This window comes from Pseudorca crassidens, chromosome 17 (assembly GCF_039906515.1).
Source record: "Pseudorca crassidens isolate mPseCra1 chromosome 17, mPseCra1.hap1, whole genome shotgun sequence".
In the NCBI taxonomy this organism is placed as follows: domain Eukaryota; kingdom Metazoa; phylum Chordata; class Mammalia; order Artiodactyla; family Delphinidae; genus Pseudorca; species Pseudorca crassidens.
The window spans coordinates 35,789,260-35,814,495 of record NC_090312.1 but is presented as its reverse complement, the minus strand read 5'-3'; the positions used below and the strand labels follow the sequence as shown (position 1 = coordinate 35,814,495).

Sequence of the window (25,236 nt, the reverse complement as noted above, 5' to 3'; positions counted from 1 at the left end):
GTGCTTTTGAAGTATTAAGAAGTTAGGGATTATTTAGCTTTAACATTTCTAACCTAGGGACGTTGCCTATTTTATTCACTCTGTATTCACAGCATTGAACAGTGCCTGGCACGTGGCAAGTGATCAAAATGTACTTGTTCAATGAATGAATGAATGGATATGTGAATGAATGAACTAAAATTCAGTTTTTAGGATAAAGACCCCACAAAAAGATACAGATGTATGATCTGAATTTAGAAAACTGACTCAAGTGTGGTTTCTTCAACTTGGACTAGGGTCTAGGGATGTGAAATATTAAGGAAAACCAGTTTTTATCAGTTTTGAATTTTCTGAAAAATCATATCCAGTTTCTTCAGTTTTTGCCAAAGTAACATGTGCCCTGGTAACAAAGGAATCCCTGATGAAGAATGGGATAGGCTCTAAAGGCATTCTGACCATGGTGTGATGCATGAAAAAGCTAATTTCAAAGTAGCTTTTCCAGGTTAAACCAAAGCTACAAATGTCACAGTACGTTGATCCTTGACCCTCAACTTCTCCAAAACAAAACACTTGAATATATGCAGCCAATATTTGAACTATCTACATTGGCACCAGCCTTCTAGTGCTTTCATAGCAGGAAATGGCAAATACCCAGTTACTTGGGAAAGCAACAGGGGAGCAAAACCAAATAGGGACCTTTTACTCATCAAGTGTATAGTAAATTCATGGTAAGAGTAAATCTGCATGTGAAATTCCAGAGGATAGTTTTGCAGAGGAAGTGAATACTGTGATACCATGTGTGCAAGTACACACACATACACACAGAGATGATGTGATTTATCCACTACTATTATACACTGAATGTGTCCCCCTAAAATTCATATATTGAAATTCTAACCCCCAATGGATGGTATTAGGAGGTGGGGACTTGGAGAGGTAAATAGGTTATAAGGGCAGAGCCTGCATGAATGGAATTAGAGCCCTACTAAAAGAAGCTCTAGAGAGCCCCTTTGCCCCTTCTGCCATGTGAGGACACAGCAAGAAGACACCCATCTATGAACCAGGAAGTGGGCCTGCACTAGACACTAAATATGCCAGCACCTTGATCTTAGACTTTCCAGGCTCTAGTCTGTGAGAAATAAATATTTGTTATTTATAAGCTATGCATTATGGTATTCTGTTACCGCAGCCCAAATGGACTAAGACACCTACACCTGTGCTTGAAAACTCAGGTCACTTCAGTTCAACCAGTTGCTTTCTCCCCCCAGAAAGCTTCCAGATATTCAACATATAAATGAGCTAAGTCTTTCTGATTTCTCATTTACAGATCTCTTTGTTAATCACTTAATATACTTTTATTGAGTCCTGATGAAATTATTGTTTTTTTAACCAATAAAAAATTATACAATGGTAAACTGGTATTTATTAAGCACTTAGCCTATGCTAGCTATAGCATCTGAAAATTTTTGTACATGAACCAACATATTTTTACAATGACCCTTGAGGGGTAGGTATTATTTCCATTTTATGGAAGAGAGTACAGAAAAATTAATAACCTTCCCAGGTCACATAGCTAGTAAGTAGTGAAGACAGGATATGAACTAAGTTGTTTCTGAAAGTCATGATTCCTGTGGTCTGGCTCTACACAGCCCATGACGAGGGCAGGACCTTCCAAAACCCACAATCCAATAGCCACACATTTCTCGAGCTCTTCCTAACTGCTAGCCCTCCACCAGGCTCTGTGTGGGGTTCAGAGATGAATGTAACCACCGCGGTGGTCCTCAAGGTGCTTACAATAATCTATTGGGAGGAAATGACAGAGAAGCAAATGAATATTATAAAAGGCCAATGAAACCTGTGTTATAAAGAGATTCAAGCAAAGAGATCTGGAAATTCAAGATGGGCACCAGTAAGCACTGGAGTGTACACTGTTTCCTTGAGTTCACAGTAGTATTACAGTAGAAAAAAATATTCTGGCAACCTATTTACAAATCCTATTTTTCCCACATCAAGGTCTCTCTTGGGTTGCAAGCAAAAAACTGCCATTATTTTCCAGGCTGCAAAGCCACCACGTGCTGGCTGGAAAGTGCTAGGCAGAGTTCTTGTCCCTGCTCTGGAGACAAAGAGATGTGAAGGTTTGTCTGAGACTCTGCTTTCTTGGGGAGTGACGGTGGTGCCTATAAAAGTAATTCCTTAGTGGCTGTATCAATTTACATTCCCACCAACAGTGCAAGAGGGTTCACTTTTCTCCACACCCTCTCTAGCATTTATTGTTTGTAGATGTTTTGATGATGGCCATTCTGACTGGAGTGAGGTGATACCTCATTGTAGTTTTGATTTTCATTTCTCTAATGATTAGTGATGTAGAGCATCCTTTCATGTGTTTGTTGGCAAACTGTATGTCTTCTTTGGAGAAATGTCTACTTAGGTCTTCTGCCTATTTTTGGATTGGGTTGTTTTTTTGCTATTGAGCTGCATGAGCTGCTTGTAAATTTTGGAGATTAATCCTTTGTCAGTTGCTTGGTTTGCAAATATTTTCTCCCATCCTGAGGTTTGTCTTTTCGACTTGTTTATGGTTTCCTTTGCTGTGTAAAAGCTTTTAAGTTTCATTAGGCCCCATTTGTTTATTTTTATTTCCATTTCTCTAGGAGGTGGGTCAAAAGGAATCCTGCTGTGATTTATGTCATAGAGTGTTCTGCCTATATTTTCCTCTAAGAGTTTTATAGTATGGAGGTTCCTTGAAAAACTACAAATAGAACTACCATACGCCTCAGCAATTCCACTACTGGGCATATACCCTGAGAAAACCATAATTCAAAAAGAGTCATGTACCACAATGCTCACTGCAGCACTATTTACAATCGCCAGGACATGGAAGCAACCTAAGTGTCCATCGACAGATGAATGGATAAAGAAGATGTGGCACATATATACAATGGAATATTTCTCAGCCATAAAAAGAAACAAAATTGAGTTATTTGTAGTGAGGTGGATGGACCTAGAGCCTGTCATACAGAGTGAAGTCAGAAAGAGAAAAACAAATACCATATGCTAACACATATATATGGAATCTAAAAAAAAAAGAAAGGTTCTAAAGAACCTAGGGGCAGGACATAAATAAAGACGCAGACGTAGAGAATGGACTTGAGGACACGGGGAGGGGGAAGGGGAAGCTGGGACGAAGTGAGAGAGTGGCATGGACATATATACACTACCAAATGTAAAATAGATAGCTAGTGGGAAGCAGCCGCATAGCACAGGGAGGTCAGCTCGCTGCTTTGTGACCAGATAGAGGGGTGGGATAGGGAGGGTGGGAGGGAGACGCAAGAGGGAGGAGATATGGGGATATACGTATATGTATAGTTGATTCACTTTGTGATAAAGCAGAAACACACCATTATAAAGCAATTATACTCCAATAAAGATGTTAAAAAATAAGTAATTCCTATCTCATAAGGCTGTTGTAAGTATTAAATGAGAAATATTTGTATATCACCTAGCATTTTGTAAAAGCGTAAGCCAAAGCTGCCTTCCTCCAAAACTTGCTGAAGAAACAAATTACATAAGATAAACTATAGCATGCATTGCTTGATTTTCTTCATTCATATTCCATCTTTAAATATTTAAAAAATGGAAGATATTTAAAATTTAAAATATTTGGGGAAGTGAAAAGAAAGCCAAGTGAACATTTATTCATTCATGAAGCTGGAAAGAGGGATGTGACACATTGTGTTGTTCCATGTCAGATTTGTCTAGAACACATTTTTCCTCTGTGTGAAGGACAGACATGAGCTGTCATTTGCCTGTTTGCTCTCAATTCTATTCCTTCCCTTCTAGGCTCAGCTCTGTTTTGCAGTGAGCTGGACTCTGCCAGCTAGCTACATTCTCCAGAATCCTGCCAACTGACTATCAATTAGATCCAAGCAGTGAGACACACTGGCATGTGTTTGGAAGATGCAAGGTGGAGAGAAGCCATTGCTCATCCTCTCTCTGCTTCCAGCCCCATGTCCAGCCATGGAGGCAGCAGGTGGCTCTGGACTCCAATGGTGCTGACTGTTCCGGGTGCAGCAGAAGCAGCCTTGAGTGGCTGTGGTCCAGTAGCCTTTGCAGTTCCAGCAGTAGCATCAGGAGGTACAGGAGCAGATGCACACTTGGATAATTCCAAGGAGTGCACTTCTCAGCTCTGGGGCACCACCTTGGCTCTTTAGTTCTTCCAGTAATAGCAGCTTGACACTAATCTCTGTGTTATCCCACCTTCCCTTCTTTTGTTCCTTCAGGCCTTACTTTTGGAATCAGTCTCCTATTTTAAACCTCCTTTATTTGACATACCTAACGTGGTTTCTCTTTTCCTGATTAAACCTTTACTGATACATTTAGCCAAAAAAAAAAAAAAAAAAATGAAAAATCCTTTTCTGATGACCAGAATCATATTTAACCCAAACAAATCCCACAAAATGCAGTCTAATTGTTTTTATAAGCCTTGTCAGGATATAAAAATGTTCTTTGATATTTTGCAATTACGTAGAGTTCAAAGTTTTCTGATGACAAACGGCATCGCTTCATGGAATGCCAGAATAGTTTTGGCAACTAGCTACAGTTTTAGAAAATTAAAGATATGGTGAGTATGTAGAATGTGAAAAAACTTTTTTCCTGCTGTTAGCAAGGCCATGAAATGTTCTACTTAATAAAAAGAGAAGAAAAAGAGATCTTAGAACTGGCTGAAAAACTAGGTCCTAGAACCTCTGTTTAAAAGGCTGCAATTGTAAGATGCACCCACATGAAAGACAAGAAGGATCTTTCAATATTCTTCGTTCAAGTTTAAGTTTCTATACATAAGGCCTCCCCATTGGTGAAAATCACTCCCACCAACCTCCTGAGTTTGGCCTGCCTTGGAATTTCACAGCACTTTTTAGGACAAAGGTACTAAAACAATATTTTTCGTCAATCCTGACAAGATTTTCAGGAAATAAAAATGTAAAAACCATCAGTATCCAGGCTTCTTAAAGTCAATAGCATGGGGATAAAAACATTTCTAGAAAAAGAGAAGGAGCCAATGAATGTTTACAGGTTGATGGGTTCTCAGAATACTAGAAAATTCAAGACTGTACTCAAAATACATTGCTCTTTAACTGGGGTTTAAGATCAGAATACAGGAAAGCCCGAGAGAGAAGCCAGACCATTTTCTGAGTATGATGAAAGCTGACAGCAACCCACTGGAAGCATCAGTGGAGCGATTACATAGGGCAGTGCCAACTGAGGCAAGAAAATTCTGGAGAGATCCCTGTTTGCCTTCCAAAGTCCTAGGAAGAAAATTAAACGCAGCAGCTTACTTATTGATCTACATGGGGGCAGTGTGTGTTACAAATTTTCATTTCCCTTTGATCAACTGTCAAAAGGAAACAGTGTAAATCCTGTAATTATCCTGAACAAAATGTCACTTAATTGTCATGAAACTTCTACATCCAGTCAATTGTTTCTTTGTTCTGATCTCAAGGAATAAGGAAAGAAAAAAAATAATCTCTGTAAGTAGAGCAGGGGACCTATGCTCTCTTCTAACTGTCATCTTGGCCCATTCCCAGCCTCTCTATAGAAGCTGGAATACGTTATTATTACTGGCAGTATTTGTTTTGATCAGCATCAAACTCCCTATCTATTGAGCCCTCCCAGTTTCTACTGGCCTTTTGTACCCTGGTCCTGATGGGGACCAAAGCTGCACCCATGAATTACTGCTGTTCTCACAGGCTGACAACAGCTTCCAAATTATAAATAAACCCACTATACTGGGGTACAAATAGGTACAGACTCTATTTTTCCTTAATAACTCACTATAGATTCATCCTCTTATTTTTATATAAGTTCTTACAATTTTTTTTTTTTTGGCAGAACCACTTCTCCTACCACCACTTTAGACGATGAGCTCATTAAATATACTACAAGTGTACCTTAGAGATACTGTAGGTTCAGTTCCAGACCATCACAATAAAGTAAATATTGTAATAAATCAAGTCACATTGATTTTTTGGTTTTCCAGTGCATGTAAAAGTTATGTTTACACTATACTGTGGTCTATTAAATGTGCAATAGCATCACATCTAAAGAAAAATATACATACCCTAATTAAAAATACTTTATTGCTAAAAAATGCTACCCATCATCTGAGCCTTCACCAAGTTGTAACCTTTTTGTCAATGGAGGGTATTGCCTTGAAGCTGATGGCTGCTGACTCATCAGAGTGGTGGTTACCGAAGGTTGGGGTGACTGTGGAGGTTTCTTAAAATAAGACAACAATGAAGTCTGCCACATCAATTGACTCTTCCTTTCACAAACAATTTCTCTGTAGCATGCAATGCTGTTTAATGGTATTTTACCCACGACAGAACTTCTTTCAAAACTGGAGTCAAACTGCTGCTTCTTTATCAACGAAGTGTATGTCATATTCTAAATACTTTGTCGTCATTTCAACAATCTTCACCGCATCTTCACCAGGAGCAGATTCCATCTCAAGAAACCACTTTCTTTGTGCATCCAATAAGAAACAACTCCTCATCCATTTAAGTTTTATCTGAGATTACAGCAATTCAGTCACATCATCGAGCTCCACTTCTAAGTTTAGTTCTCTTGCTATTTTTATGACATCTGCAGTTACTTCTTTCACTGAAGTCTTGAACTTCTCAATGTCATCCATGAATCAACTTCTTCCAAACTCCTGTTAATGTTTATATTTTGACCTCTTCCCATGAATCATTTAGATACTTAAATGGTCTTTAGGTATCTAGAATGGTGAACCTTTTCCAGAAGTTTTTCAATTTACTTTGCCCAGATCCATCAAAAGAATCACTTATTGGGCTTCCCTGGTGGTGCAGTGGTTGAGAGTCCACCTGCCGATGCAGGGGACACGGGTTCGTGCCCTGGTCTGGGAAGATCCCACATGCCGCGGAGCGGCTGGGCCCGTGAGCCATGGCCGCTGAGCCTGCACATCCGGAGCCTGTGCTCGGCAACGGGAGGGGCCACAACAGTGAGAGGCCCGTGTACCGCAAAAAAAAAAAAAAAGAAAGAAAAAGAATCACTTATCTACGGCAGCTATAGTCTTATGAAATGTATTTCTTAAATTTTAAGACTTGAAATTTTAAATTATTCCTTGATCCATGGGCTACAGAATGATGTTGGGCTAGCAGGCATGAAAACAACATTCATCTCATTGTACATCTGTATCAGAGCTCTAGGGTGAGCTGGTGCATTCTCAATGAGCAGTAATATTTTGAAAGGCTTTTTTTTCCTGAACAGTAGTTATCCAGAGTGGGCTTAAAATATTCAGTAAACCATGTTGTAAACCAATGTGCTCTCATTCAGGCTTTGTTGTTCCATTTATAGAGCACAGTCAGAGTAGATTTAGCATAACTCTTAGGGGACCTAGGATTTTCAGAATGGTAAATGAGCATTGGCTTCAATTTCAAGTCATCAGGTGCATTAGCCCCTAACAAGAGAGTCAGCCTGTTCTCTGAAGCTTTGAAGTCAGGCACTGACTTCTCCTCTCCAGCTATGAAAGTCCTAGATGGTATCTTCTTCCAATGTAAGGGTATTTCGTCTACATTGAAAATCTATTGTTTAGTGTAGCCACCTTCATTAACTATCTCAGCTAGATCTTCTGGATAACTTGGGGCAGCTTCTACATCAGCACTTGCTGTGGTATCTACCTTGCACTTTGATGTTATGAAGACGGCATCTTTCCTTAAATCTCATGAGCCAACCACTGCTAACTTCAAACTTTTCTTCTTCAGCTTCCTCACCTCTCTCAGCCTTCACAGAATGGAACAGAATCAGGGCCTTGTTCTGGATTGGGCTTTAGCTTAAAGGAATGTTGTGGCTGGTTTGATTTTTTCTATTCAGACCAGTAAAACTTTCTCCGTATCAGCAATAAGGCTGTTTTGCTTTTTTTATCATTCATGTGTTCACTGGAGTAGCACTTTTAATCTCCTTCAAGAACTTTTCCTTTGCATTCACAACTTGGCTTACTGTTTGGTGCAAGAGGCCTAGCTTTTGGCCTGTTTTGGCTTTTGACATGCCTTCCTCACTAAGCTTAATCATTTCTAGTTTTTGATTGAAACTGACAGACATGTGCCTCGTCCTTTCACTTGAACACTTATAGGCCATTGTAGGTTTATTCATTGGCCCAATTTCAATATTGCTGCGTCTCAGGGAACAGGGAGGCCCGAGGGAAGGGAGAGAGATGAGGGAACAACAGGTCAGTGGAGCAGTCAGAACACACACATTTACCAGTTAAGTTTGCTGTCTTATATGGACATGGTTTGTGGTGCTCCCAAACAATTACAATAGTAACATCAAAGATCACTGATCGCAAATCACCATAACAAATACAGTCATAATGAAAACATTTGAAGTATTGTGAGAATTATGAAAATGTGATACAGACACATGAAGTGAGCACATGCTGCTGGAAAAATGGTGCCAGCAGACTTGCTGGAAGCAGAGTTGCCACAAACCTTCAATTTGCAAAAAATGTAGTATCTGTGAAGTGCAATAAAGCAAAGCACAATAAACTGAGGTATGCCTGATACTCTCCTTGTGAATTTTCTTTAGCTCAACAATAACATCGGCTGAAAAGGACAAAGATTTGAGTGATTACTATTTACCTAGCAGTGCGGAAATCTTTATATTAACTCTTTTACTTAATCTTGACACGAACACTGTGAGGTAAAAGTATTATCTCCATCTTATAGGTGACAGAATTGAACAAACAGTATTTAAGATCACGGCTTCTGCTTTGCTTCTATGATTATGTGAATTTATGACCCCCCCCCAATGGCTGAAGACTTCTCAAAACTATAGATAGATACATATCCACAAATCAGCACACGGCACAACCCACAAGTATTTTGTGGGAAAAGCATGTCCAGGTATTGTGCAATGCAGTGGTTCCAAGTGTGACATCAGATGGAAACAGTTTTGAGTCTGACCCAAATTCCCAGAGTTGTGTTGGGAAAGGAAGGATTTCCTTAAAATCATCCCCTGTGACCAAGAATATACTCCCCCAAGCATCCTATTTCTCATAATAACCCAGTATCAACCACTCACTTTTCTTTTAATCCTTAAATAAATAACCTTTTCTACCTCACTTCCATCTTATCTACAAGTTGAGACAATTAGCCCTATGCTACCCTCAAAATGAGCATAGTTCATTCACCAAAAGGAGATACTTCATGATTTTTATGAGTGAGGCATTGTGATAGGTGCTGGGAATGCCTATACAGGTGTAGGAGACAGAAAAAAAAGTGGATCACTTCAATATAACACGATAATTGAGAATCCAATCACCTCTCACTACCACACCCTGATTACCGCAGTATCTCCCAATAGGCCTCCACTTCTGTGACTGCCCCAGGTTATGGACTGAATATTTGTGTCTCTCCACCCCCCAGTTGCTATGCTGAAGCCCTACCCCATAACGTGACGCTATTAGGAAGCAGGGGCTTTGGGTGGTAATTAGGATGAGATGAGGTCATGAGGGTGGAGCCCTCTCAATGGGATTAGTGTCCTTACAAGAGTCTCGAGAGGACTTGCTTCAAGCCACCAAGTCTACGGTACTTTGTTGCAGCAGCCTGAACAGACTAAGACGCCCCCATTTAGTCTATTCTCTATAACACAGACAAAACAATCCTGTTAAAGCGTTAAGTCAGACCAAGTCATGTCCTCTGCACAGAGCCCTCCAGGGGCTTCTCACTGCACTTGGAATAAAAGCCAAAATATTTGCAGGGCTCTGCAGAGTCTGCCACTGCCCCTCTCCTTTGACTTGTCACCTCTCTGACCTCAGGGCTTCCTCTCCCCTCACTCATTCAGCTCCAAATAAAACCTGAAGCACAATCCTTCCTTGGGGTTTTTATCCTTACTGTTCCCTCTGCTCAGTAAACTGCACAGGTATCTGCAGGACTCAGCCTCTCACCTCCTTTGGGTGTTTACTCGAACGTGATATTCTCAGTGATGCTTTCTCTGATTACTGAATTAAAAGTTGCAGTGTGTTCCCTGTCACAATTTAATTTCCTTTTCTCCTTTGTTTTTCTCCGTAATATTTATCACCGTCTAACTTATTATACATCTTATTTTTCAAATGATCTGTTTTCCCTCCTTAGGATGTTAGTTTCATGATGGTTGGGATTATTGAGAGTTTTGTTCATTGTCTGTTTGTACATCCACCATCTAGAATGCTGACATCTAGTAGATGATCAATATATATTTGTTGGATTAATGGGTGATAAATGGATGAACGGCTAGATGGATGGATGGATGAATGGAAGGACAGGGAGATGGAAAGGTGGGTGGATGGGTGGGGGGATGTGTACAAAGGGTATTATGGGAACGCAAAGAAGAGGAGAGTTCTAAATGCAGCCCGAGATGATATGCTTTGGGAAGGCAAAATGTTCATTTCACCTGGTCATACCCTTCATGGGTCAATTAGTCAATGAATACGCCTCCTTCCCACCTTCATTCTTCATGACACTTTTATTTTTTCTAGATAGCATAATTGTCATCACAGAAACAATCAACCTCTTTGGGTCTCATCTTAAGTTCAACAATTCCTTTAATATGTTGACAGAAGATAACTTACAAGAAATTTAAAAGGAAACTCCGTGTATTACAAAAGATTTTCATGGTCACTATCCGTCTCTTTATGCAGTGCTTAAGGACTCCACTATATTTTAAAGGTCTTGTTTTTATAAATTTAACCCATATGGATAACATCCTATAACATTCTGTGCACTTCTGGCATTAACTACTTTGCTATAAAAGCTTTCCTCTGTACGATTTGGGGAATGACTTTCATCCGGCCCTATCTCTGTCTCAGTGGTCATATTTACCTAGGTTTTCCATGAAACATTTTTTAATTAAAGAAATAATTGTTGAAGGTATATAATTTCCAGTATATTTTCTCGTATGTGGTATGCACACTGGCAAAACACACACCACACGCACGCACGCACACACACACACACACACAATTTAAAGTAGCTCTTTAGTTTCTGAATTATTGAAACAGAATCTAGCAAATACTCTACGTAGAAACATATTGACAAAATAAATGCTTTTATACAACTACATAGCAAACATCCTACACTGCAACACCTGCTCTAATCCTTGCTTCTTCAGACATTCAACAATATTTTCTATTTCTATTCCAACAGTATCAGCTGACAAGAAACGCATTTTGTTTGTCCCTAAATATATTTTAGGCATTATTTCAACCATTTTTAACAGCATCAAGAAGAACAGATTTACCCAGTCATATGTGGCTTTTTCAGTTAAGTAAGAAATCTCAAGAGAGGCTTTTAAAGATTTATCATTAAATTTGGCAAAATTTTTAAGTACTGGTGAGAATCGCATGCCTTCAACCACCTGGGGGAGGGGTGGAGGGAGGGGGACTACAGAGTTTTGTCTTTAAGTCCTACATGTATTGCTTTTAAATGAATTGCTAATCATGATGGCTTCCTAATGTCCTTGAACTTACATTAAGGTACAATGGATACCTGGGTGACATTCATCATCAAGGACAGCGAAGGTAATTCACATTTCAAATCATCTTCTTGAAAATATTTTGGCAACTTGTTAGCTCAGATGAGATTGCTGTTTTCAATATCATACTATGGCAGACAATGAGTACATACCAAAAATAACAGAAACACTGGCTCTGCTGTTTTCTGGGCTTGGTGTGTGTTTGCATCATTAATATTATCCCATTCTTTGCAAGATTCATTCTAAGTTGCTTTTCCTCTCTGTCAGAGGAAGGAAGACCCCGAAATCTATCAATTCACTTCACTACAGGTGAATAAGGGGCAACAGGAGGCAGCAAGTGAACAAGCTGGGGGTCACTCTGATCCGAGACATGGGAATGCCCTCAATCCTCAGGAGACATTGTAATGGACACCTGGACATTGTAATGTGGGGCTGTCTGATATAAAAACTGACAAAGCGTGCCAAGCTCAATCTGTGTAGTCAATATTGGTAAAGCTGAATTTCTTTCTGATTTTTAGGGGGAAAAACTCTAAATAGCTTCTTTGTGCAAGCAATAGATTATCGTGTGTACCCTCCAGGGTGTAGTGGGTTGTCCATTTTAGGGCCACTGGTCTTGTAGGAGAAGTACTAGCCTTAGAGAGACATTCCTCACAATACTGCCATGAGGACGGTCTATAGACTGACAATCCATGCCCATGTAAGAAATGATTATTACTTAAAGAATGGAACCTAATCAAACTTCTAAGCTTTTGCACAGCAAAGGGAACCATAAACAAAACGAAAAGGCAGCCTACGGACTGGGAGAAAATATCTGTAGATGATGCAGCCAACAAGGGCTTAATTTCCAAAATATACAAACAGCTCCTACAACTCAATAACAAAAAACCAAACAACCCAATCAAAAAATGGGCAGAAGATCTAATTAAACATTTCTCCAAAGAAGACATACAGATGACCAACAGGCACAGGAAAAGATGCTCAACATCACTAATTATTAGAGAAATGCAAATCAAAACCACAATAAGGTACCACCTCGCACCAGTCTGAATGGCCATCATTAAAAAGTCTACAAACAACAAATGTTGGAGAGGGTATGGAGAAAAGGGAACCCTCCTACACTGTTGGTGGGAATGTAAATTGGTGCAGCCACTATGGAAAGCAGTATGGAGGTTCCTCAGAAAACTAAAAATAGAGTTGCCATATGATCCAGCAATCCCACTCCTGGGCATATATCCAGACAAAACCATAATTTGAAAAGATACATGTACCTGTATGTTCAAAGCAGCACTATTTACTATAGCCAAGACATGGAAACAACCTAAATGTCCATTAATAGATGAATGGATAAAGAAAATGTGGTGTATATATATATATATATATATGTATATATATATATACACACACACACACACACACAATGGAATATTTCTCAGCCATAAAAAGAATGAAATAATGCCATTTGCAGCAACATGGATGGGCCTAGAGATTATCATACTAAGTGAGGTAAGTCAGAAAGAGAGACACAAATACCATATGATATCACTTACATGTGGAATCTAAAATTCGACACAAATGAACATATCTACAAAACAGAAACAGACTCACAGACATAGCAAACAGACCTGTGGTTGCCAAGGGGGTGGTGAGGGAGGGAAGGATTGGGAGTTTAGGAACAGCAGATGCAAACTAGTATATATAGGATGGATAAAAAACAACGTCCTACTATATAGCACAGGGAACTATATTCAATATCCTGTGATAAACCATAATGGAAACGAATATATATGTATAACTGAGTCACTTCACTGTACAGCAGAAATTAACACACTGTAAATCAAGTATACTTCAATAAAATTTTTAAAAAAAAGAAATGACTATTACTACCCAGGAAGGCCTACCTGTGTCATTTGGATTATCTTAACCTAACTCCATTACCTCGCACGGACCCAATGTCAAATTTATCTCCAATTCCCTGGCAAATCAGAATTGTCATAATCTGATAGAAGAAACTGATCAAAGAGTATTTGAAACGCCAAGATCGTTGCCCCTCTGTCCCCTCCCCATTATTGTACCTATATATTTTCCTTTAAAGAAAATCTGGGATGCATTAGACAGACTTCTTTCCCCCTAAAACGTTATGGGCTTATTGTAACCTTTCCTATGAACCCTGAGAATCACCTCCTGACATCGCTCTGCCTTCTCCTAGCATCTTCTCTTCTGCCCCAGCAGTCTCAGCACAGCAGACTGGGTCAGAATTGCCATGTGCTCCCACTGACTTCATCTGGAATATTCCAGATCTAGACAGCCAAGCATGGATTGTGGGTGGCTCCACTCCCATCATTTCAGGTTAAACCCACAGAAACCCTAGTCCTTGTCAGGAAATCCAATTTCTCCCGACCCCAGAGGCGTGGAGATTCTGCATCTGCTGCTACTGTTCTCGTGAAGCAGTCGTGATTCATACAGCTGTTCTTTTATTTAGTAACAATAGAAACATTCTCCTTTATGTTTTGCCACTACAGATAAAGTCATCTTGAGCAAACCAAATCTACCTCTGGGCCTTGCCAGGGCTATGTCATCAGCCTGACTCCCCGCAGCAAAGAGAGAGGGGGTTGAAGAAAGAACGTACACTAAGTGGCTCCTGTACGTCAGACTTCGTGATCTGGTCTAGGTATGTTACAGCTCATTTACCTGCATCCAACCCCAAAACAAAGGAATGAGAATCCTCCTTTCTCTGCCTTCTCTCCCGGCCCATAAACCCTTGGGATCTCCTTTTGTCAGGTCTCTAACAGCCTGCCGCAGGCAGAGAATTCAGACCTATATATGTGACAGGGCATTTGAACGTCTTCCTCTCCCACTGGAAATACACAGCATTCTATTCTCTCCAACTTGGTGTCTAAAATAATTGTTTTCATTGCTTCCTAGCACATATCAAGGTTTCACAATCAAAAACAATTTCTTTTTCATAATGACAGCAAATGTTAGAACCTATACATGTGTGTCCAGTTTTATTGAATCTCTAGTCCCGTTTACATTGAAAACTGTAGCCCCAAAGAACTAGGTAGGCTGCCTGAGGCAGTAATTGCATCAAACCTGAAATATGAGACACAGGTTACATTTATTGTTTTAAAGGAACACCTGACTTTAGGGACCTACTCAATAATAGACATGTTTGGGATTAATGAGGATGTTTCCTCATATAAGAAGTGAAAATCCCAACATAAATATTGTGGATTCTGACCTCCTGCTTCCTTGTAGAGGAGACAACCATGCTCCCGCTACCAGTGAGAAACTATTCACAGCCAGGGGCTGAATAGATGGGGACTCACTATTTACCTGTCTGGTCTGAAATGGCCACATCAGCTCATATCTGTCCCAGAAGGGTGTCTTTCAGTTATTTTTAGAAAAATGCCCACCATGGAAGCAGTTCTAGAACATTCTCTTACTTTGTGGTCGTGTTTAAGTATGGTTGAGAGCGAATATCACAGAGATTTCAGCCACCCCGTGAGCCCGCATCTGGAGAGATGACGTGGTTTGTGGCAGCTTGTTTTCAAGATGCAGCCCCTGGTCTTGTGCCATGGCTTCTCCTTGCGCTCTGAGACGCAGAGAACCTGCCTGGGCCTCAGTTCCCTCACATGGCAGATGAAGGAGCCGGACTAGACGAGTGCATCTCTAACTTTAATGTGTACACAAATCACCTGGGGGCCTTCTTGAACTGCAGATTCTAATTCAATAGGTTTGGGGAGGGGCCTAAAATCCTGCATTTCTAGCAAGCTCCCAGGGGTGCCAGTACTGCTGGTTAGTCTGTGGACACACTTTCAGTAGCAAGGAGTTAGATGGCTTCTAAAGAAACTTTTCGTGCTGCGTTTTCTTCCTATTCAGGATGATGCCACAAGGTTAAGCCGCAAATGCTGCAACATAATAATAAAGAAAACCTAAATATCTAAAGACTGAAGTCTCTTAACAATAACCCAGTTCAGCAGACTGTCCAAACACTTCGGCCAGGACTGTTAACAGTTTAGTTTGACAAAGCATATAGGACTTCAGATGTCTACACATTTTTTTTTACTTATTCCCCATGAGCAATTAAGATGAAAATTTTTTTTTGACAATGACTCAGGAAAAGTCAACAATTAACTCCCAGCTCAGACATCCTGAGACCTTAAGTTTAATTCCAAAAACTGTTATCCAAACTGGAGGAAAAAGGAGAGAGAGAGAAGTGTTTAAAATTGGTGAGTATCCCAACTTAAAATAAAATTTGTAATTCTCAAAGAATGAGAATAGTTGTTCCCTTTCTCCCAATTTAAGACTTGTCTGGAAGGACTAGTTTGCAGAAGAGAGAAACTACTGATCCGAGTGAATGTGGCAGTGGTAAGGCAGACATTCAGCCTTCCTTGGTGGGTGAGAGCCTGGCTTGTGCTACCTGCGAGAATTTACAGAAACTTAACCACCTGGGACAGATGATCACTGTTTTGTAAAAACCCCAGGGAAGGTAAGCCCATTCTTCTCTCCATAAACTGGTAAGAAAAAGCTAATAAGGGGCCATATTATTGGTGTCTTCTAGGGGGGAATTTGTAAATGCAGAAGTAGTACCAGGGTCCACATGGTCAGAACTGGCTCAGGGGATAAAGAGACGTAGAATAGAGGAAGTGGGGTGTAAACATATGTACAGGTGCATTAACTGGTGAGCTTACTCCATAGTTCCTCCAAAGGATGCCTCTCTCACATGGGAAGAGGTGCCAACGTCTCCTGCTAGGACTAGCCTCACCCAGTTGCCCCAGGAATGGCCTGCAAGCTTAGCGTGCCCGGGGCCTGAGCCAAAGAGAGCCAGGCTTCAAGTTCTCCTAGAAACATCTTTTCCACTAGCAAGTGGGCTTGTCCCCCCACTCAGAGCACACAGCAGGTGTGGCTGGGCCACCTGGTGGACCTCTGTTTCCCTGGTTTCCTGGTCCCTTAGTCCTCTTCTCCTCCCAGTTGGAACTCCATGCTGGCCCTGCTTTGGGGACTCACCTCCTTGAGACCCCACTGAACAGCGTAACTGAAGACTGAGGAGATGTTTTACCCCCAAATAGTGACTTAGATAATATAACACAATGAACAGGCAGAAAAAACACAATGGAGGGATGAACTAAAGGTGCTTTATACACCTATCCTACCTGCAGGACTAGGCTGACATCAGCCTAAGTTTTGGCCAAGTTAAACTGTACCAGGTTTTTGAGATAGCGCTACTTTTCAGTGTAGCTGGTTTCACCATTTCCCTCCATTTTTAAAATAATTAATTAATTAATTATTTTTGGCTGTGTTGGGTCTTTGTTGCTGCATGCAGGCTTTCTCTAGTTGCGGCAAGTGGGGGCTACTCTTCGTTGCAGTGTGCGGGCTTCTCATCATGGTGGCTTCTCTTGTTGTGGAGCACGGGGCTCTAGGTACTTGGGCTTCAGTAGTTGTGGCTCACGGGCTCTAGAGCACAGGCTCAGTAGCTGTGGCACAGGGGCTTAGCTGCTCCGCGGCATGTGGGATCTTCCCCAGCCAGGGCTGGAACCCGTGTCCCCTACGTTGGCAGGCAGATTCTTAACCACTGTGCCATCAGGGAAGTCGCACTTCCATCTGTTTTGACTGAAAAGTGTTAGAGGTGGGTGACTTCTGGTTAAGGCATTGGACAAAGCCTCTGGAGGCCTGAGGCCTGGGCCTGCCTCTGCAGCTCACTAGCTGGGTGATCTTGGACAAGTCACCTCACATCTTTGTACCTGGTCCTCATCCGTAAAGGGAAGAGGCCGAATTGGGTCCAAAGTTTCTGAAGGTTTTGTTCATTTTATTCTTTTTGAGGGAAAACCTTCTTTAAAGGAATCTTATGCAGAAGTCCAATTTGCAAAGCAGATCAAAGCAGTGTGTTTGGTTAGGTACCACCATGTGTTTTAACAAACAAACCTCACATTTTCCACAGCTGATAATCCAGTGCAGTAATACCCAGTTGACTTTCTACTCCACAGTGATGCAGGGACCCATGCTCCTTCCATCAGTGGCTCTGTAACACTCTAGGCAGTGGTTCTCAATCAGGGGTCATTTTGTCTGCCCTCTCCCCCCAAACCAGGGGACATTCATTTGGTAATGTCTGGAGACAATTTTGGTTGCTACAAAGCGGGGAACTACTACTGACATCAAGCGAGTAGAGGCCAGGTATGCAGCTAAACATCCTTCAATGCACAGGCTAGGCTCTCACAACCAAGAATTATTCAGCCCCAAATGCTAACAGTGCTGAACTTAAGAAACCTTGGTCTAGGTCCTTAAATTCTGTATATCCAGCCAACAGATAGGGAAAGAGCACTGAGGAATGTTGCATGGGAGTCAGATAGGCCAGGCCTAGAAGTGGTGTGTATCACTGCTGTTCACATTTCATGAGCTAAGCTTGATTGTGTGGCTGTCTCTAACTGTGTGTGTGTGTGTGTGTGTGTGTGTGTGTGTGTGTGTGTGTGTGTGTGTGTGTGTGTGTGTGTGTGTGTGTGTGTGTGTGTGTGTGTGTGTGGCGGGGTTGGGGGGAATGGGAGAGATGTGGTTTCTGACTGAGAAGCTACACCCCCCCAGAAACAAACCTGTACTACACAAAGGGGAGCTTGAAGAGCTAGTGGAAAGTTAGCTGTCTGCCGCCTGGTCTCCTCAGCTGAACGCACCTAATGACAAAGATTACACATGACAGATCTAGATTACCTAAGTGGTGCTAAGACAGAATTGTGTAGGGTCTTGCTACCCAAAGTGTGGCAACACCTGGGAGTCTACAAAGGACCCCCACCAGTGCTCATAAAAAGCACTGACTGGCTGCCAGGATCACACAGAAGGTGCACATGGAAATCTACCATCTTCTGTGCAACTGCATTTCCCACTGTAGGGAAGGGACCGGGGCTGGGCTTCATGGAAAGCTCTCTTTTCTATTTGAAGAGCAAAGATGAATACAGTCAAATACAATGAGGAGATTAAAAATGACACAGTGGATTTAACCTCTTTGCCTCTCAGCCCAGAACACCACAGTCATTCTTTTCCTCAGTTACTATCACTAATCAGAGTGTGACCCAGTTTCAAAGGACACGGACATTTGGAAAAACAAATGAAAAGACATGCAAATTGTGTTAGGTTTTCAGAAGAAAGCTCAATGAAATAAGTCAAAATATCTGAACCCAGACCCCTATCTGCTTCTGACAAGCAGTACTACAGGGGAATACACTTTCCCTTCCTGGGCCCTGGCACCCTCCTTGGCAAAATGTGGAGACAGGTCTGGAGCAGCAGTTTGCAAACTGTGTCGCAGGGAACCTCTTGGAGACATTAACAGAGCAAGTCGATGGGGATCAGACTCCATGTCCAGCTCCACTTTTGTCTGTCTGACATACTGTATATCGGTATCGGTATAAAATATTGTTTACAACATTTGAAAACCCCTGATAGAGATCATCACGCATTTCCAATTCTAACAGTCCATGATTAGCTCACATGACAAGAATGATCTCCGTAAAAACCTCTATTCATTCCACAATATAAGTCAATGTCTTACTTCTAAATGTTAAATTACCATTGAAAAGGCAAAATTAGTCTGGCCCAATCTTTTTTTTTTTCTCTGTATACATTAAAGTTAGTCTCATGTAGAAGAATACACAATGAAACCCCTCACAGCCTGCAGAGAACTTCTGCAGATTCTAAATAATTATTAGTTAAACTGAATTTTTACATTTCAAATATACTCTGATCTCAAAAATCTATAATAAATTTGATCTTTGTGTGACCTTTAACAGTTGTTCTCAACCCCAGCACCTGCTATTATCAATGACACTGCTTCGATAGGGTTAAGGGGCCCTTCGTCCTGCACCAAGACCTGGGGAAACTCTCCATTGCCCATCACTCCACAGAAATGAGCTTTTAAAACATCTCAACACGACAACACTCTTATTTTCCCATTAGGAACCAAGATCTACTTCCATTCACAGTTGGCATTCTCCCTGTGACCTTGAATCTGCATGCCCTATATCCTTGCTTGATGTCATTCCTGAGCTATAAACCCACTGAGAACAAAACAGAGCCCCCTCAGTACTAGCATGGCTCTTTGCATACAATAGAAATAACTAACTAAACATCAGTGTAAGACACACGTGACAGAGACCAACAGATGTAAATCAAACAATTTAATTCCATTACTTACTAACATTTGGATATCCATGTGACTCAATCATATTTTATTGTATAAAAAAAATGTGCTTCTAGAAACTCCCCAAGTAGGAAATATTGCTCCAGCTTTCAGCAGCAGCAATTACTTCCCACTTTCTCTACTTGAACACAATCACTGCCACTGGAGCTGCCGTTGGTGACAGCCCCCTCCCATTACTGATAGGCATCACTATTCTCCTCCAAACCTCTGAGATTACAAATATAAATCTTATTCCCCTTAACTAGTTCCACAACCCTACCACAAAAGCACCAAGAATAACCAAGTCCAGAGAGATCACTGCAGACCCTCTTCAAAACCCCAAACTGCACCACCAGAGCAATACAACTGGCTCTTGTCTGGGTTACGATGGTCTCTTAAACCAGTGATGGAAGAGTCGTAGTAATGTCAAGTGACGTGGCAGAGGTAGACAATGTTTTATGGGCTGGTGAAGTTCTCAAAATTGAAAGACATTCACTATTGCAATTCTGTTTGTTGCTCTGTCTCTCCTCTCTAAACATAAAGACCTTAAGGCAAGAATTAGGTCTACATTTTTCGCTCTTAGGTCCCTAGGTCCTAGCACAATGCCTAGCACATGGTGTTTATTGAATGACTGGATGGATAAAAGGCAATGTATAGCCATTTTGGTGTGGCAACACCTGGTTCTCTAAAGGAGGTGAAAATATGTAATATAATTCAAGTTCGTATACCCTTCAGTAGTCATTGAGTATTTTAAAAGTTTCCTTCCTGAAAATTAATATTTTTCAGAAACAGGAAATTTTTTGGAGAAGTTCACACTAAATGATCTAAGGAAAGATCAGTGTTTTCCAGATGTTCTGTAAGCCAAGTCAACCTGTATTCATTCATTCAAATCAGAATCCAACAGGCTAACATTTGGTGCTCCATTGGAACGTCACTGGCTGGACCAATGCTTTGTTTTGTTAATATATACGTTTTATTTAAAGAGCACTGATTGACACCATTATTTCATGGTACTTTCATAGGATGCAGAACACTGATAATATCAGAGCTCAGTGAAATAACCAATGCTCACAAGAAGATCCTTAGTCATGAAGCAAAGCATTATGTTAGACCTTTTTCTTAAGGCAGGGATGTACATAAAATTTTTTTCATCCGGAAAATGGTTCAGCATTCATAGGGTTATGGTTTAGCTACCTGTTCACCCTTCTTTTGGGGAACACCTCCTTTCTCATTGATGCTGGTAAAGATAGACACCATAGTAACAACAAGAGATTAATGCAACATGCCTTTACTGAGCCCACCCAAATGTCAGAAACTGTCTGGGCACTGGTGATATAGAAGTGAGTCAGATATGATCCTGCCTTCAAACTGCTCACAATCAAATGCTGAGGAAAACTGTGTTGGACGACTAGAATTCCACACCATCAGAGAAAGACAAATATCATATGATATCACTCACATGTAGAATCTAATTTTAAAAAATGATACAAATGAATTGATTTACAAAACAGAAACAGACTTACAGATATGGAAAACAAACTGTTCACCAAAGGGGAAAGGTGGGGGAAAGGGATAAATCAGGAGCGCGGGATTAACATACACACACTACTGTATATAAGTTAGATAACCAAAAGGGACCTACTGTATAGCACAGGAAACGTTACTCAATATTCTGTGATTACCTATATGAGAAAAGAATCTGGAAAAGAAGGATTATATGTATAACTGAATCACTTTGCTGTTCACCTGAAACTAACACAACATTGTAAATCAACTAGACGCCAATAAAATAGTAATAAAAAAAAAGAATTCCATGCCAGACCTGGGGCGACCAGTAGTGCAGAGGAAGTGCTGTCAGCATACATGAGAGAGGGTGTGATTAATTCTGTCTGGAGAGGGTTCAAGATGATTTCTCAGAAGTATGGTTTACACAGTGAGATATCACCTCACACCTGTTAGAATGGCCATCGACAAAAAGACAAGAGACAACAAATGCTAGCAAGGGTGTGGAGAAAGGGAACCCACATGCACTGCTGGTGGGAATGTATATTGACACAGCCACTATGGAGAACAGTATGAGGATCCTCAAAAAATTAAAAATACAACTACCATATAATCCAGCAATTCCACTTCTGGGAAATATATCCAAAGAAAACTAAAACATTAACTCAGAAAGATATCTGTACCCCCATGTTTACAGCAGCATTATTTACAATAGCCAAGACATGGAAACAACCTGTGTCCATAGATGGGTGAATGGATAAGGAAGCTGTGGTATATATAAACAATGAAATTTTATTCAGCCATAAAAATGAGAACATTCTACCATTTGCAACAACATGGGTGAAATGTGAGGGCGTTATGCTAAGTGAAATAAATTAGACAGAGAGAGACAGATACAGTGTGATCTTACTTACATGTGGAGTCTAAAAACAAAAGAAAACAAAACAAAAGAAAAAGAAAAATCCAAACTCACAGAAAAAGGGATCGGATTTGTGGTCACCAGAGGCAGTGAGGGGAAGGGGAATAGGAGAAAGATGGTCAAAAGGTATTGGCTTGGCCAGGAAGTCTGTCTGGGTTTTTCTATAACATCTTACGGTGGCTGGGACATCTTACGGGAAGGAATTGGAGGAAGGTGTTCAAAATGTGCAAACTTCCAGTTATAAGAAAATAAGTACTAGGGACGTAATGTACAGCATAATGACTAGAATAACACTGCTGTATGATACATGTGAAAGTTGCTGAGAGTAAATCTAAGAGTTCTCACCACAGGAAAAGAATTATTTTCTTTTTCTGTTTTTTATTGTATCTATATGGGATGATGGATGCTAAATAAACTTATTACAGTATTCATTTCACAGTACATGTAAGTCAGCTCATTATGCTGTACACCTTAAACTTATACAGAGATGTATGTCAATTATATTTCAACAAAACTGGAAAAAAGGGGGTTAGAAGTAGGGTTTACACTGGGTTTTGGTAGAGGTCATGGATGCTGGGGAAGGGGAGAGAGTCTAGGCCTTGGGAACACCAAAAACTAAGGAGCAGAAGAAAAGAGAAAGCTGTGCGTCCAGTTCCTGGAGCAGTCGCAAGCCCTGCGTAGCTGCAGGTTGGCTGAGTGGGAAGCTGCGGTTGGGTGGTGGAATATAAGAGAGATTGGGTGCTATTATACTCAAAAGAGGCATGCAGAGAAATCAGCCCTCAGTGACGCCACTGGAAGGGGCTTTCCACGAGGCGAATGACCAGTGTCTGCGCCAAGGAGTGACTCGGGGGGCTTTATACTCCCCTCCCCACCAAATATCTGTCAGCCTCTGCACAGCTGACTCAAAAAGAAAAAAATACAATTCAAATAAAATAAAACACGTTTGCCCTGCAAACACTCATTCAAGACAAATCCCCTAGCCTTCTTCTATACTGCTACCACGAAATATGGAGGAACTCAGGAGCTGCCCCTGAGGACCTCCACAGTCCATCAAGGTGGGCTTGGATAAAGTCAAATGAGTCTTGCATAAAGTGGAACGTACGAGGTGGCTTGCCTTCCTTATTCAGTCGTGGCACCAAACCAAAGGTAGTCTGGGTGATGAGGAGGGCTGAGGTCACTGAAGGGAAACCATCTGAGAAGCTTGGCTTGGATTTGGCCTCTGAGGGCAGGGATCTTGTCAGTTAGCTCCAGGCTCCCTGTCACATAAGCTGTACATATTGGCAGTAAAATAACAAAACCAATTGTGTCACCCCAGGCAGCAATAAAGTAGATGTACAGTGTATCTTCCACGGCTATTAATAGCAAGGAGCTTGGAGCCAATTAGAAATATGTCCATGAAATAGGGAACTGGAGCGCTCTTAAATGTGTAAAACATCATTATCTGTCATCCATAGGCAACTAAACAGAAAAACACAGCTTAAGATCGTCCTCAAACTGAAGGAATATTCCTATGAAGACCCTAGGTCTATAACAGGGCTGAAGGAAAGATGATAGTTCTGGCTTCTAGACACTGGTTAAGAAAAAAAGAAGTGAATGCAAAAAATGTATGTGAATGCAAAGGAGCACATCTAAGTGAATATATTAGTGGTCATTCTTTTAAAAATGAAGTCCAAGGCAAGCTCCTCATGAACTGATTAAAGAATGTTTAAGCAAAAGCACTTCTTGGGAGGCCCTGTAAACCATAGCCTATAAAACAGAAAATGCTTTACAGTTTAATGCTTTTTGCTATATCCAAAGCTGATACATTATGATATATATAAAAGTAGGTACACGATCACTTTTAACAAAACTGGACACCATGAAACTGTCAGCAAATTTGGCCAAAGTCTTCTATGTCACTTCTTTCATTGTTATTTGAGGGGAAATTGTGATCTTGCAAACAGAGGCCATAAGCAAACAGAACAAATTCTATTTGTAAAGGAAATTACAGGTCATGGCATTGATTTCTTTTAAATCTAGCAACCTTTGTAGAAACAAGTGTGCCTATCATTCAATAATATAAACCATATTTAAGTAAAGTTTGCAAAGGAAGCTTAAAAATTGTTGAACTATTATTTAAACCATAAATATATTTTGCTACATCATTTCTTATTTACTGCAAAATGTCAAGATGGATGGATACAAAAAAATCTAGTCATTGATTATAATGCTAAAAAGAGCTACTCCTAGAAATTATGAAATTAATTTAAATATATACCAATAATATATCAACATAAGGTTATTAATATATTTTAAATATTAAAAGGCATTAATTTTACATGGTGATTAAGGCATTATTATACTCAGAGCTAGTGAAATCTAGTGATTCGAGTGACAGAGTACCATATTTTTATATTTTTAGTCCTATATATGTATCAGACTGTAGTCTCAGAGGATCTAAATAGGCCTATTCTAATTTATTTTAAAATCATCATTTGTTTTCTCCTAACTTTAGTCTGCACAAATCTTTCTGACTCACTCAGGTGTCTGACATACAGTTGTAGACTAAGGGCTGGCCAGCCAATGTAAGGAGATCCGTTTCCATCACTCAGGGTGCTGTAGCCTGCAGCTGGCTAGACTGACAGGGAGGTGCTACACATGTAGTTCCATCTGTGGCAGATCTGAGGGCAACTACTCGTTGCCTTCCCAACAGCTCCCCGCAGCCCCTTGTATCACAGGGTTCCTCAATCTTACACTTTTGACATTTGGGACGGATACTTCTTTGTCGTAGGGACTGTCCTGTGCATTGTAGAATGTTTAGCACCATCCCTGGTCTCTCTGAAATAAATGCCAATAGCAACACTCTCCCCCTAGGTGTGACAACCAAAAATGTCTCCAGACATTACCAAATGCCCCTTGAGTTGGGCAAAGATCATCCCTTGATGATAACCACTCTTCTTACAGAACCCTGTTTGTAATTTGGTCCCCATCATTCTACGAGCATCTATGAGCTGTAAGAAAGGCAGTTTCCACTCCCAGCCAAAAGAGGTCAATCCGGACTGGTCTAGATCAGTTATGGTGGACCCAGTCCTCTTCTCAGCTACTGGTTTACACAAGGGCATGTAAAGTCTGCTGAGGGGCCCCAATGAAAGGGTTCCTCACTCTTAGGTGT

General features: G+C 40.7%; 1 protein-coding gene and 1 pseudogene across 6 annotated transcripts in view; both read right to left on the bottom strand.

The window, feature by feature from the left end:
• Positions 1-25,236, bottom strand: part of NCALD (neurocalcin delta) — a 432,221-nt gene that overhangs the window by 104,232 nt on the left and 302,753 nt on the right. The window lies entirely within an intron of this gene.
• On the bottom strand, positions 6,124-8,130 carry LOC137210064 (tigger transposable element-derived protein 1-like; annotated as a pseudogene).